Source organism: Rattus rattus, chromosome 7 (genome assembly GCF_011064425.1).
Source record: "Rattus rattus isolate New Zealand chromosome 7, Rrattus_CSIRO_v1, whole genome shotgun sequence".
Classification (NCBI taxonomy): Eukaryota; Metazoa; Chordata; class Mammalia; order Rodentia; family Muridae; genus Rattus; species Rattus rattus.
Window position 1 is genome coordinate 25,219,022 of NC_046160.1, and position 12,304 is coordinate 25,231,325.

General features: G+C 44.3%; 1 pseudogene; it reads right to left on the bottom strand.

The window, feature by feature from the left end:
• Positions 1-4,475: 4,475 nt before the first annotated feature.
• On the bottom strand, positions 4,476-4,894 carry LOC116905593 (annotated as a pseudogene).
• Positions 4,895-12,304: the final 7,410 nt, after the last annotated feature.

Sequence of the window (12,304 nt, forward strand, 5' to 3'; positions counted from 1 at the left end):
GCGCAGAGTCCAAGAGAGGGCATACATGCCCATCACTGTGGTGCATGGCGGTGACGACAGAAGACTCATATTCGGGCTCTTTAAAAATACAAGATGAGCAATGCATAAATTTGTCCCTGTGGCACATCCCACAGGGAAAACATTTAATTACTGAAATGAGGCTGGTTCCAGTGTTTGAGTGGATTTCCTCTGGATATAGGATTCTAAGCTGACCGATATTCGCATCGACACACAGGATTTTGGCTTCCACAGTTGCTGCTCAGAAGTTGGCAACCAAACTATTCCTCTGTGAAGGTAAACGTTTTGCCTCTGGTTTGCTTCCCAGCAGTGTTCCTGTGTGGCCTCCTTCTTGACTGTTCCCAGGACCCACTTGTCCCCTTGCATCTGTGAGCTGAGGCCTACAACTGAAGAGCTTTCCAGGGTATCTCATTAAACACTGCTTCTGCCTCTGTCTCTGGGTCTTTTGGGAAGACAGCTCAGCCTGTTAGATGCACCCCCGTCCCTGCCCCATCCCTTGTCTTTGTCCGTTTGTTCTTCTCTGCCATACTAAATGGCGTCCTGAGCTATATATGATTTGTTCATAAATCCTACATTTAAAAGTGCTTAGTTCTGGGCTATAGAGATGGCTCAGTGGTTAAGAGCACTGACTGCTCTTCCAGAGGTCCTGAGTTCAATTCCCAGCAACCACATGGTGGCTCACAACCATCTGTAATGGGATCTGATGCCCTCTTCTGGTGTCTGAAGACAGCTATAGTGTACCCACATACAGAAAATGAAGAGTTTCTTCCTGTTTGTGCCTGTGAGTGTGAGAACACTCTGGTGTCCTGTTTTATCCGGCTCTACCGTATTCCTCCGAGATAGGATCTTTCACAGAACCTGATGCTCTGGCCACCAGCCTCAAGCCTCAGAGATCCTCTTGCCTCACCCTTCACAGCATTGGCGTTAAAGGCACCACGCAGTCACTTCCCGTTTTTTTCATGGATGTTGGGATCTGAACTCTTCTTCGTCTTTTTTTATTTTTTCGGAGCGGGGGACTGAACTCAGGGCCTTGCGCTTGCTAGGCAAGCGCTCTACCACTGAGCTAAATCCCCAACCCCCCCCCTTTTTTTTTTTAAGATTTATCTATTTTATGTACATGGGTACATTGTCGCTGTCTTCAGACACACCAGAAGAGAGCATCAGATCCCACTACAGATGGTTGTGAGCCACCCTGTGGAATTGAACTCAGGACCTCTGGAAGAGCAGTCAGTGCTCTTAACCTCTGAGCCATCTCTCCAGCCCCTGAACTCTTGTTAAGATTGCACAGCAAGCTCTCTTACCCATCATCAGTTTCCTGCTCTCTTTAAAGTTTCTTCTATGCTCATGTGTGTGCGCCCCAGTGTATGTATGTGCCCCTCATGCATGCAGAAGCCTATGGAATTCAGAAGAGTAGCTTGATCCGCTGGAACTAAAGGTCCAGTTGTCTGTGGGTCATCGTGCTGGTTCCTCAGATGCAAAACCAGGCCCTTTGGAAGATCAACCCGTGCTTTTAACCACTGAGCAATTTCTCCAGACCCACTGGCTGTTTCTTTTGTTTTTGTTTTTTGTTCTGTTTTGTTTTTTAATTTAGGGCACTCATTTCTATGATTAGATTTTTTAAATTGATTCTTTCTAACTCTGTTTTGCATTCATTTATTTATCTATGAGGGTGGGTGCTGGAGGTCAAATCCAGGTCTTCGTGGTATGAAGGGTGAGAACGCTAGCACTGACTATATTCCTCGTCCCTGTGGGTGTGAGACTATGTGGGGTTCATACTTTAACCTTAGTCCACTACTGAAATAGCCAAGCTTAGCTGCCCATAGTGTGCTTGCCTTTGATCCCAGCCCTGGAAGAGAGGCAGAGGGTAGAGACCATGATCTACATAGAGAGTTTCAGGACTTCCAGAGCTATGCAGAGAAATCCTGTCCTAAACAAACAAACAAACAAACAAACAAACACAATAGAACAAAGGAAAATAGCCAAATTTCACCTTAGCCTACTCGATCTTGACAGAAACAGTTGCTTTAGAGCAATTTCTGAAATTGCTGAAGGCTCGTTTCTATAGCCTGTTTTATCCCCCTCCCCCCTTGCTTAGGGTGTTTAATTATTTTGTATGCTTGGTTAGTGTTTCCTACATTCTGGCAGTTGTATTTTTAATTATTTGTAAAAGTAACTTGGGAAGTCTACAATGATAGTCTCTGTAGTGGGAGTCTGCTCTCTGTAAAAGCCCAGTTATATTATGTGACTATGTTTTTGTTTTAATCCTGGGCGTGTTTTAATCCTGAGGCTGCTGCACAGCAGGTGAAGTGCGCTAGCAGCGCTGTGATCATTGCCAGCCGCAGATAGTTTAATTCTGGGGACTCTGGAGAGGGTATAAATGGGAGAGCCCCAAGGGGACCTATGGCGGCCGCTCCCCCTGCTGCCGCTGCTGTTCGCTGTGGCATTCGTTGTTGCTGGGCCGCTGGACATTCTGATGGCGAAGATTGGACGCACCCCATGAACCCACCCTAATCAGCAGGAAGTAACCTATAGAGGTCTATGTCCCTCTTTGCCTCAAACTTTGTTTCTCCCCTAACTAGTGTTGGGGTCTTGAAAGGGATAAGGGTTGGAAGGGAGGTAGAGGCGTAAGAACCCAATAAAATAGTAAAAACCAAACCAACCAGCCAACCAAAAACCAAACCAGCAACAACAACAAAACACCAACAAGTCCCTTTCTCGAAAGACAGCTTTTCTTCTGCCGGGCGCTTGGGACACTCACTACAATCTGCCGCATGCCTGGTCTCTTCACTTTGCCCTTGCGTGTTATGCATGCCCCAACTCCAGGTGCACGGTAACTTACCCCGGCTGGCGTGGGCTCTGGATGCTAACTTAGATCCCTGCATCCCAAAGCACTGATGAGGATGACTGTCTCAAGACAAAAATGGTACCAGTCCGTGCTGATGCCCACGTGGTACCGGCCCGTGCTGATGCCCACGTGGTACCGGCCCGTGCTGATGCCCACGTGGTACCGGCCCGTGCTGATGCCCACGTAGTACCAGTCCGAGCTGACGGCCACGTGGCCGCTGTGCACTCTTTCCTGAAAGACAGCTTCATATGTCCTCTTCTAGCTCTGTCTTCAGGGGGAACATTTATCTTAACTACTTACGTCACCCTTGGAAATGGAAGTCTAATTTCAACTTTCTCATCTCCTCTGATCCATCCTCTAACCCTGACACACACTAAAGACACAGGTGAAAAAGGTGTAAGTTGAGTTTTGGTGTGGATTTCTTTTTTTTTTTTTTTTTTTTTTTTTGGTTCTTTTTTTCGAGCTGGGGACCGAACCCAGGGCCTTGCACTTCCTAGGCAAGTTCTCTACCACTGAGCTAAATCCCCAACCCTTGGTGTGGATTTCTACAGAATTTTTTTGTTGTATATTTTAAAGCAAATTACTTAACTTTTTGTTTTCAATTCTGTGGAACAAATTAAAATTAAATTCCTTGCCTTTAAGAAAATTAAGAGAGGATTAACTAAAGGAAATTAATGGAAAATATAAGATAAACCACTTGGTCCTGAGGTTGGGGGGAACTGTCCCCGCCAGCGGGGACCCAGTTATTCAGGGTTCCGAAGGGGCGCTACCCTTGGGCCTAATGAGGGGCGAGAGAAGAAGGAGACCAAGCAAGATTCTGTTGTCAAGGTCTCGTTTATTGGGGTGAACGTTACAGCTTTTAAGGCTTTCAGGTAGGGGGAGTGTCCTTTGTGAAACACAGAGGAGGGGGAGATGAGGATATAGGTAGTGATAGCAGGAGGCAAAGAGGTCAGGCGGTAGACGATGAGGTCAGGCAGTAGACACCGGGTGTTGATTCAGGAGATAACTGGTATCTGCTCGAGCTGAGGCATCCCTTGAATGTTATCTTCCTGTGCCGTAAATTCATGGGAGAGGCCTCTGTCCAACAATCTTAAGACTTATGGCAGTCATCTGTGGCCAAACAGCCCAGAGTCACCTAGCCACTTTGAGCCATGCAGTCAAAAAGCGGCTAGGCCCAAATCCAATATGGCTCCCTACAGGGAACCATTGTGGTATCCTCTATACTGATTTGGTCTGAGTGATAAAGAAAATGGATTTATACCTTTAAAACTAGACAAAAATAATTTCGGCCTCCCAGTCATTCGGACTATGTTCTGTGTTAATCATGGCTGACATGCTTTTCTTTGGACTCTTTTCTCACCAATGATAGGGAAAATTCCTTGGCTGTAAAAGAAAAAAAAAATTCAACAAGAGATATTTTACTCATAGAAATGCTAAATGCTCGACCTGTGTGACCATCAAAGGTTACAGGCATGATGGCTGTAACGAATGGTGCTCTCAGATAGTAGCTGGAATAGACTGGGTTGTAAACAGCCCCAGACCTGCTGGCTCTCTCTCTCTCTCTCTCTCTCTTTTTTTTTTTTTTTTTGAAAACGAGTCTTTATTGTCCCCACTACTTTAGGGGGATAAATTGGGAGGAGTGGGTGGCGTCAATGCCGGGACGGCCGTGTTTCACAGGATTGTAGGTGATGGAGAACTTGCCCAGGTAGTGGCCGATCATCTCGGGTTTGATCTCCACCTGTTTGAAGGTCTTGCCGTTGTACACACCCACCATGCTGCCGACCATCTCGGGCAGAATGATCATGTCCCTAAGGTGGGTCTTCACCACCTCCGGCTTCTCCATGGGTGGCGCCTCCTTCTTGGCCTTCCTCAAGCGCTTGAGCAGTGAGTGCTGCTTCCTCCGCAGGCCTCGGTTCAGGCGCCGTCTCTGCCGGGCGCTGTATAGGACATGTCCAGCAGCTGGTCGAGGTCCACGCCACGGTAGGTGAACTTGCGGAAGGTTCGCTTCTTCTTTTGCTCCACTTCGGCCATCTTGGCGGCTGCTCGGAAAAAAAGCTGGCTCTCTCATTACAGCATATTTCCACTCAGAGTTAGCTGCAGGTGCCCTGCGTCCTCCTCCGGACACAGCTCTTCCAAGCCAGCAACCTCCATCTCTGCGAGGCATCACCTCAGCATCTGGTTACCAAAAAAGAAAGGCTTCAAGGAACTAACGAGGGCGTCACCCCAGAAGTGACACATGTCACTTTCACTGTTGGCTCATGTGTCATAACTGCTCACACAGACCCACCTAACAGCAAGGGAGCTGGGAGATGTGGAGGAGTGCGTGGATAGTCATCGATTAATAAATTACAATAAATTATTTTGCTTCAGATGTGATTGAACTCACAATGAACCCCTTGAAGTTTTTCCGACTAAAAGTTATTTCCAAAACACACAACAACCTTGGTGTGCACTCCTTCCGATATTTGGAGAAGCAGACATTATGCTGCCTGCCTCCCACAGTGGCTAATTTTTAAAGAGGCTCTTACAGCCTCAAAACATAAAACTCAGCATGGAGGTTCTTTCTTGGATAGTTGCCTTACATTCAGAGTGAAGGAACTGGGCTGAATGGTTTTAATGCCACTTAAGAACCCTTGAAATTAACCACCCAAACTAGTTATTTTTTCTTTTAACGCAAAATTTGCACACACACACACACAAATTTGGAGTTTTTATCCAAAACTGAAAATATGCACTATAAATTCCAGCCTTTAGAGCAAACTGTTGAGGGCTGGGGAGCTGGCTCAGTGAGTAGAATGCTTGCTGGAAATGTGTGAGCTTCTGAGTTCAGATCCTCAGTGTGCACATAAAAGTCTGAAGATAGACAGGGCCTCAAGTGGAAGGTCTGGGTTCCCAATCCACAGTCCAAATTTCTGACCCAGAATTGTTCCTGTCTAAAAGAACTGCAGGGACAAAAATGGAGAAGAGACTGAGGGAAAGTCAGTCCAATGACGGGCTCAACTTGAGATCTATCTCATGGGATGGGGGGGAACACCCAGGCCTGACACTATTCCTGATGCTATGCTGTGCTTACAGACAGGAACTGGCTGTCCTCTGAGAGGCCCTACCAGCAGCTGACTGAGACAGAAGCAGATACTTACACCCATTGGACTGAAGTCAGGAACCCCTATGGTTGAATTAGGGGAAGGATTGAAGAAGCTGAAGGGGAGGGTGATCCCATAGGAAGACCAGCCGTCTCAACTAACCTAGGCCTCATGTAGCTCCCAGAGACAGAACCAGCCCAGGAGCATGGTCTAGTCCCGGACCCCTGGCACATATATAGCAGAGGTCTGTCCTGTTTTGCCTCAGTGAGAGAAGATGCGCTTAATCCTTGAGAGACTTGAAGCCCCAGGGAAGGGGGAGGCCTAGTAGCGGGAGCATCCTCTCCAGGCAAGGAGGAGGAGGAATGGAATGAGGAACTGTGGGAGGGGGGACCAAGGGGGCGGCAATGACTGGAATGTAAATGTAAAAAGGCACAGCAGTACACACCTTGTGATCTCAGCACTAAGAAGGCACAGAATCCCAGAGCTCACTGGCCAGCAAACAGTCAAATCTCTGAACTCCTGGTTCAGTGAAAGATCCTCTTTCAAAATAAAGAGTGGAGAAGAAATTAAATGCATGTGGTGTCAACATCTTGCCTCTAGAGGTGTGTTTCCACACGCGCACACACACAAAACAATACATGACATAAAAATTTTAATTTATTTTCAATAAATGTTAAATATAAACGAATATAATAATGGGGAACTATAAAATAAAAGGTAAATAAAGGGGAGAGCTGTATCTATAGTTCTAAAGATCCATAGTTTTTTTGTTTTTGTTTTTGTTTTTTTGTTTTTTTTGGTGGTTTAATTTCACTTAGAAGAGATCTTCTTATTGGATAGAAAAATACTGTAAAAGTATGTATGATTCAGAGCATACCCATACATGTACAAGTAATTTCCTCAATTAAAAAATAAGGACTACTAAAATCACACAAAAGATTTTCTCTGGTCCCACTCACTAACTCACAAGCTTATTCCTTTCTCTCTTCCTTTCTCCCTTCCTTTTTTCTTCTTCCTTCCTCTCTCTCTCTCTCTCTCCCTCTCTCTCTGTCTGTCTCTCTCTCTCAGTCTCTCTCTCTTTCTGTCTCTGTCTCTCCCTCCCTCCCTCCTTCCCTCCCTCCCTCCCTTCCTCCCTTCCTTTCTTCCTTCCTTCCTTCCTTCCTTCCTTCCTTCCTTCCTTCCTTCCTTCCTTCAAGAAATGACTACCATGGGCTTCAGAGATGGCTCAGCAATTAAGAGTGCTGAATCTGGCAGGGCCTTGGTAGGGACAGAATGACTCCGTTCCTACCCCTGGGACAGGGCCAGCAGGTGTGGGCCTCTAAGAGTGTCAGTGGGTGCTGTGGGCATAAGGCTTGTTTGTATAATAAAGTACACATCTACGTTCCTCCTTTAAGGAATGCATTCCCAGTTAATGTTAACGACTCCATGGTAATCAGAGACACCTTGAGTCCAGGAGACAGGTGTAGGTAATGTCTCAGCAGAATGGTAAATGCTGGAACCTTCAGGACAGCCCTCAAGGCTGTGAAAAAGAACTCTAAGAACATGAGTTCAAAAATACGTAATTTCTCAACTGCAGAAAATAAGGATGCAATATGAATTATATGAAGGGCTTCACAAAGCTAAAGGAGCAGAGGCAGCTGCACCATGAGCCAGCTTGTCAGAAAGATTCTAAGGAATGAGATAAGAAATGTAGGGAGTGGTGGTTGCAGGAGATCCAAGATCTCGTGCAACTCAGCTGAGTTTTATTGTTTATGCAGACAAATTCCTAAGTTCAGGATCAGCCCGATGCAGAGCAAGGGCAGCCCTAGGTGTGGTAGAGATGGTAACTTCTACTGATCTAGTTTACCCTGTGTGCTAACAAAGGCACGAAGACATCCGAATTCTTTTCTTTTTATTGGATTTTTTAAAATTTACATTTCAAATGTTATCCTCTTTCCCAGTTTCCCATCCATAAATCCTCTATCCCATCCTGCCCCACTTCTTCTATAAGGGTGTTCTCCCTCTCCAACTACCCACCGCTTCCCCCCTCCCCACCCTGACATTCCCCTACACTGGAGGGTTCAGCCTTGGCAGGACCAAGGGCTTCTCCGCCCATTGGTGCCCAATAAGGCCATTCTCTGCTACATATGCAGCTGGAGCCAGGAGTCTGTCCATGTGTACTCTTTGGGTAGTGGTTTAGTCCCTGGGAGCTCTGGTTGTTGGCATTGTTGTTCTTATGGGGTTGCAAGTCCCTTCAGCTCCTTCAATCTTTTCTCTAACTCCTCCACTGGGGACCCCATTCTCAGTTCAATGGTTGGCTGCTAGCATTCACTTCTGTGTTTGTCATGCTCTGGAAGAGCCTCTCAGGAGACAGCTACATCAGGCTCCTGTCAGCATGCACTTCTTGGCATTAGCAATATTGTCTGGGTTTGGTGGCTGTATGTATATGGGTTGGATCCCCAGGTGGGGCAGGCTCTGAATGGCCGTTCCTTCAGTCTCTGCTCCAGACTTTGTCTCCATATCCCCTCCTATGAATATTTTTGTTCCCCCTTTAAAGAAGGACTGGAGCATCCGCACTTGGGTCGTCCTTCTTCTTGAGCTTCATGTGGTCTGTGGATAGTATCTTGGGTAATTCAAGTTTTTTGGGCTAATATCCAATTATCAATGAGTGCACCATATGTGTTTTTCTGTGCTTGGGTTACCTCACTCAGGGTGATATTTTCTAGTTCCATCCATTTGTCTATGAATTTCATAAAGTCATTGTTTTTGATAGCTGAATAATATTGCAGTGTAGATATCCCACATTTTCTGTATCCATTCCCCTGTTGAAGGACATCTGAGTTCTTTCCAGCTTTTGACTATTATAGATAAGGCTGCTATGAACATAGTGGAGCATGTGTCCTTGTTATATGCTGGAGGATCTTTTGGGTATATGCCCAGGAGTGGTATATAACTGGATCCTCAGGTAGTTCAATGTCCAATTTTCTGAGGAACCTCCAGACTGATTTCCAGAGTGGTTGTACCAGTCTGCAATCCCACCAACAATGGAGGAGTGTTCCTCTTTCTCCATATCCTCGCCAGCATCTGCTGTCACCTGAGTTTTTGATCTGAGCCATTCTGACTGGTGTGAGGTGGAATCTCAGTGTTGTTTTAATTCGCATTTCCCTGATGACTAAGGATGTTGAACATTTCTTTAGGTACTTCTCAGCCATTCGATATTCCTCAGCTAAGAATTCTTTGTTTAGCTCTGTACCCCATTTTTCTTTTTTTTTCGGAGCTGGGGACCGAACCCAGGGCCTTGTGCTTGCTAGGCAAGCGCTCTACCACTGAGCTAAATCCCCAACCCCCTGTACCCCATTTTTAATAGGGTTACTTGACTCTCTGGAGTATAACTTCTTAAGTTTTTTTGTATACATTGGAGAATAGTCCTCTATCAGATGTAGGATTGATAAAGATCTTTTCCCAATCTTGTCATTTTGTCCTAATGACAGTGTCCTTTGCCTTACAGAAGCTTTGCAGCTTTATGAGGTCCCATTTGTCGATTCTTGATCTTAGAGCATAAGCCATTGGTGTTCTGTTCAGGAAAATTTCCCCAGTGCCCATGTGTTCGAGATGCTTCCCCACTTTTTCTTCTATTAGTTTGAGTGTATCTGGTTTGATGTGGAGGTCCTTGATCCACTTGAACTTGAGCTTTGTACAGGGTGATAAGCATGGATCGATTTGCATTCTTCTACATGCTGACCTCCAGTTGAACCAGCACCATTCGTTGAAAATGCTATCTTTCTTCCTTTGGCTGGTTTTAGTTCCTTTGTCAAAGATCAAGTGATCATAGGTGTGTGGGTTCATTCCTGGGTCTTCAATTCTATTTCACTGGTCTATCTGCCCATCTCTGTACCGATACCATGCAGTTTTTATCACTATTGCTCTGTAATACAGCTGGAGGACAGGGATGGTGATTCCCTCAGAAGTGCTATTACTGTTGAAGGTAGTATTTGCTATCCTGGGTTTTTTGTTATTCCAGATGAATTTGCAAATTGCTCTTTCTAACTCTATGAAGAATTGCGTTGGAATTTTGATGGGGATTGCATTGAATCTGTAGATTGCTTTTGGTAAAATGGCCATTTTTACAATATTAATCATGCCAATCGATGAGTATAGGAGGTCTTTTCATCTTCTGAGAGCTTCTTCAATTTCTTTCTTCAGAGACTTGAAGTTCTTGTCATACAGATCTTTCACTTGCTTGGTTAGAGTCACACTGTAGTGGCTATTCCTGGTTGTTAACTTGACTGTATCTGGAATGAACTATAATCCAGAATTGGAAGGCTCACCTTTGATACTGATCTTGAGGCTGGGAGATACAAGTTTCTAACCCGGATCTTGGTATAGAGATCTTGAGGCAAAGTGGCTATGAATCCCAGGAGCTTAAGGCAAGGAGATCTCTGAGTTCAAGGTCACCTGGGACAAAGCAAGTCCCAGACCCAGGTACACACCAAGAATCTGGGACACACCTTCTGCTGGAGATTTACCTAAGGACATTGGGAGAAGGAAGAGTCTCTCTTTTTTGCCTACCTGCCTCCTGGGACTGAGTCACTGCTAGATCCTTGGACTTCCATTCAGAGCTTCTGCTGATCATTGTTGGAGAGTTGGACTACAGACTGTAAGTCATCAACCAATTCTCTTACTATATAGAGAGACTACCCATAAGTTCTATGACTAACCCTGACTAAGACACGCACCAAAGTATTTTACATTGCTTGTGAGAATTGTGAAGAGTGTCCTCTCCCTAATTTCTTTCTCAGCCTGTTTGTTCTTTGAATAGAGGATGGCTACTGAATTGTTTGAGTAAATTTTATACCCAGCCACTTTGCTAAAGTTGTTTATCAGGCTTAGTACTTCTTTGGTGGAACTTTTGGGGTCACTTAAGTATACTATCATGTCATCTGCAAATAGTGATATTTTGACTTTTTCCTTTCCAATTTGTATCTCTTTGACCTCCTTTTGTTGTCTGATTGCTCTGGCTAGGACTTCGAGTACTCTATTGAATAAGTAGGGAGAGAGTGGGCAGCCTTGTCTGTCCCTGATTTTGGTGGGATTGCTTCAAGTTTCTCTCCATTTAGTTTGATGTTGGTTACTGGTTGGTTATATATTGCTTTTACTATGTTTAGGTAGGGGCCTTTCCCTGATCTTTCCAAGACTTTTAACATGAAGAAGTGTTGAATTCTGTCAAATGCTTTCTCAGAATCTAATGAGATGATCATGTGGGTTTTTTTTTCCTTTGAGTTTGTTTATATAGTGCATTACATTGATGGATTTCTGTATACTAAACCATCCCTGTATCCCTGGGATGAAGCCTACTTGATCATGATGGATGATTGTTTCGATGCGTTCTTGCATTCGGTTTTTGAGAATTTTATTGAGTACTGTGCATCGATATTCATAAGGGAAATTGGTCTGAAGTTCTCTTTCTTTGTTGGGTCTTTGTGTGGTTTCGGTATAAGAGTAATTGTGGCTTCATAGAAGGAATTCGGTAGTGCTATGTCTGTTTCTATTTTGTGGAATAGTTTGGACAGTATTAGTATTAGGTTTTCTATGAAGTTCTGGTAGAATTCTGCACTAAACCCATCTGGTCCTGGGTTTTTTTTGGTTGGGAGACTTTTAATAACTGCTTCTATTTCTTTAGGAGTTATGGGACTGTTAAGATGGTTTGTCTGATCCTGATTTAACTTTGGTACTTGGAATTAGTCTAGAAAATTGTCCATTTCATCCAGATATTCCAGTTTTGTTGAATATAGGCTTTTGTAGTAGGATCTGATGTTTTTTTTAATTTCCTCAGATTCTTTTGTTATGTCTCCCTTTTCATTTCTGATTTTGTTAATTTGGATTCTCTCTGTGTGCCCTATGGTTAGTCTGGCTAAGGGTTTATCTATTTTGTTGATTTTCTCAAAGAACCAACTCCTGGTTTTGTTGATTCTTTCTATAGTCCTTTTTGTTTCTACTTGGTTGATTTCAGTCCTGAGTTTGAATATTTCCTGCCTTCTACTCCTCTTGGGTGTATTTGCTTCTTTTTTATTCTAGAGTTTTTAGGTGTGCTGTCAAGCTGCTAGTGTAAGCTCTCTCCAGTTTCTTTTTAGAGGTACCCAGAACTATGAGTTTTCCTCATTGTGTCCCGTAAGTTTGGGTATGTTGTGCCTTCATTTTCATTAAATTCTAAAAAGTCTTTAATTTCTTTTTTTACTTCTTCCTTGATCAAGTTATCATTGAGAAGAGCATTTGTTGTTCAACTTCCATGTTTATGAGGGCTTTCTGTCATTTTTGTTGTTATTGAAGATTAGCCTTAGTATGTGGTGATCTGATAGGACGCATGTGATTATTTCTATAT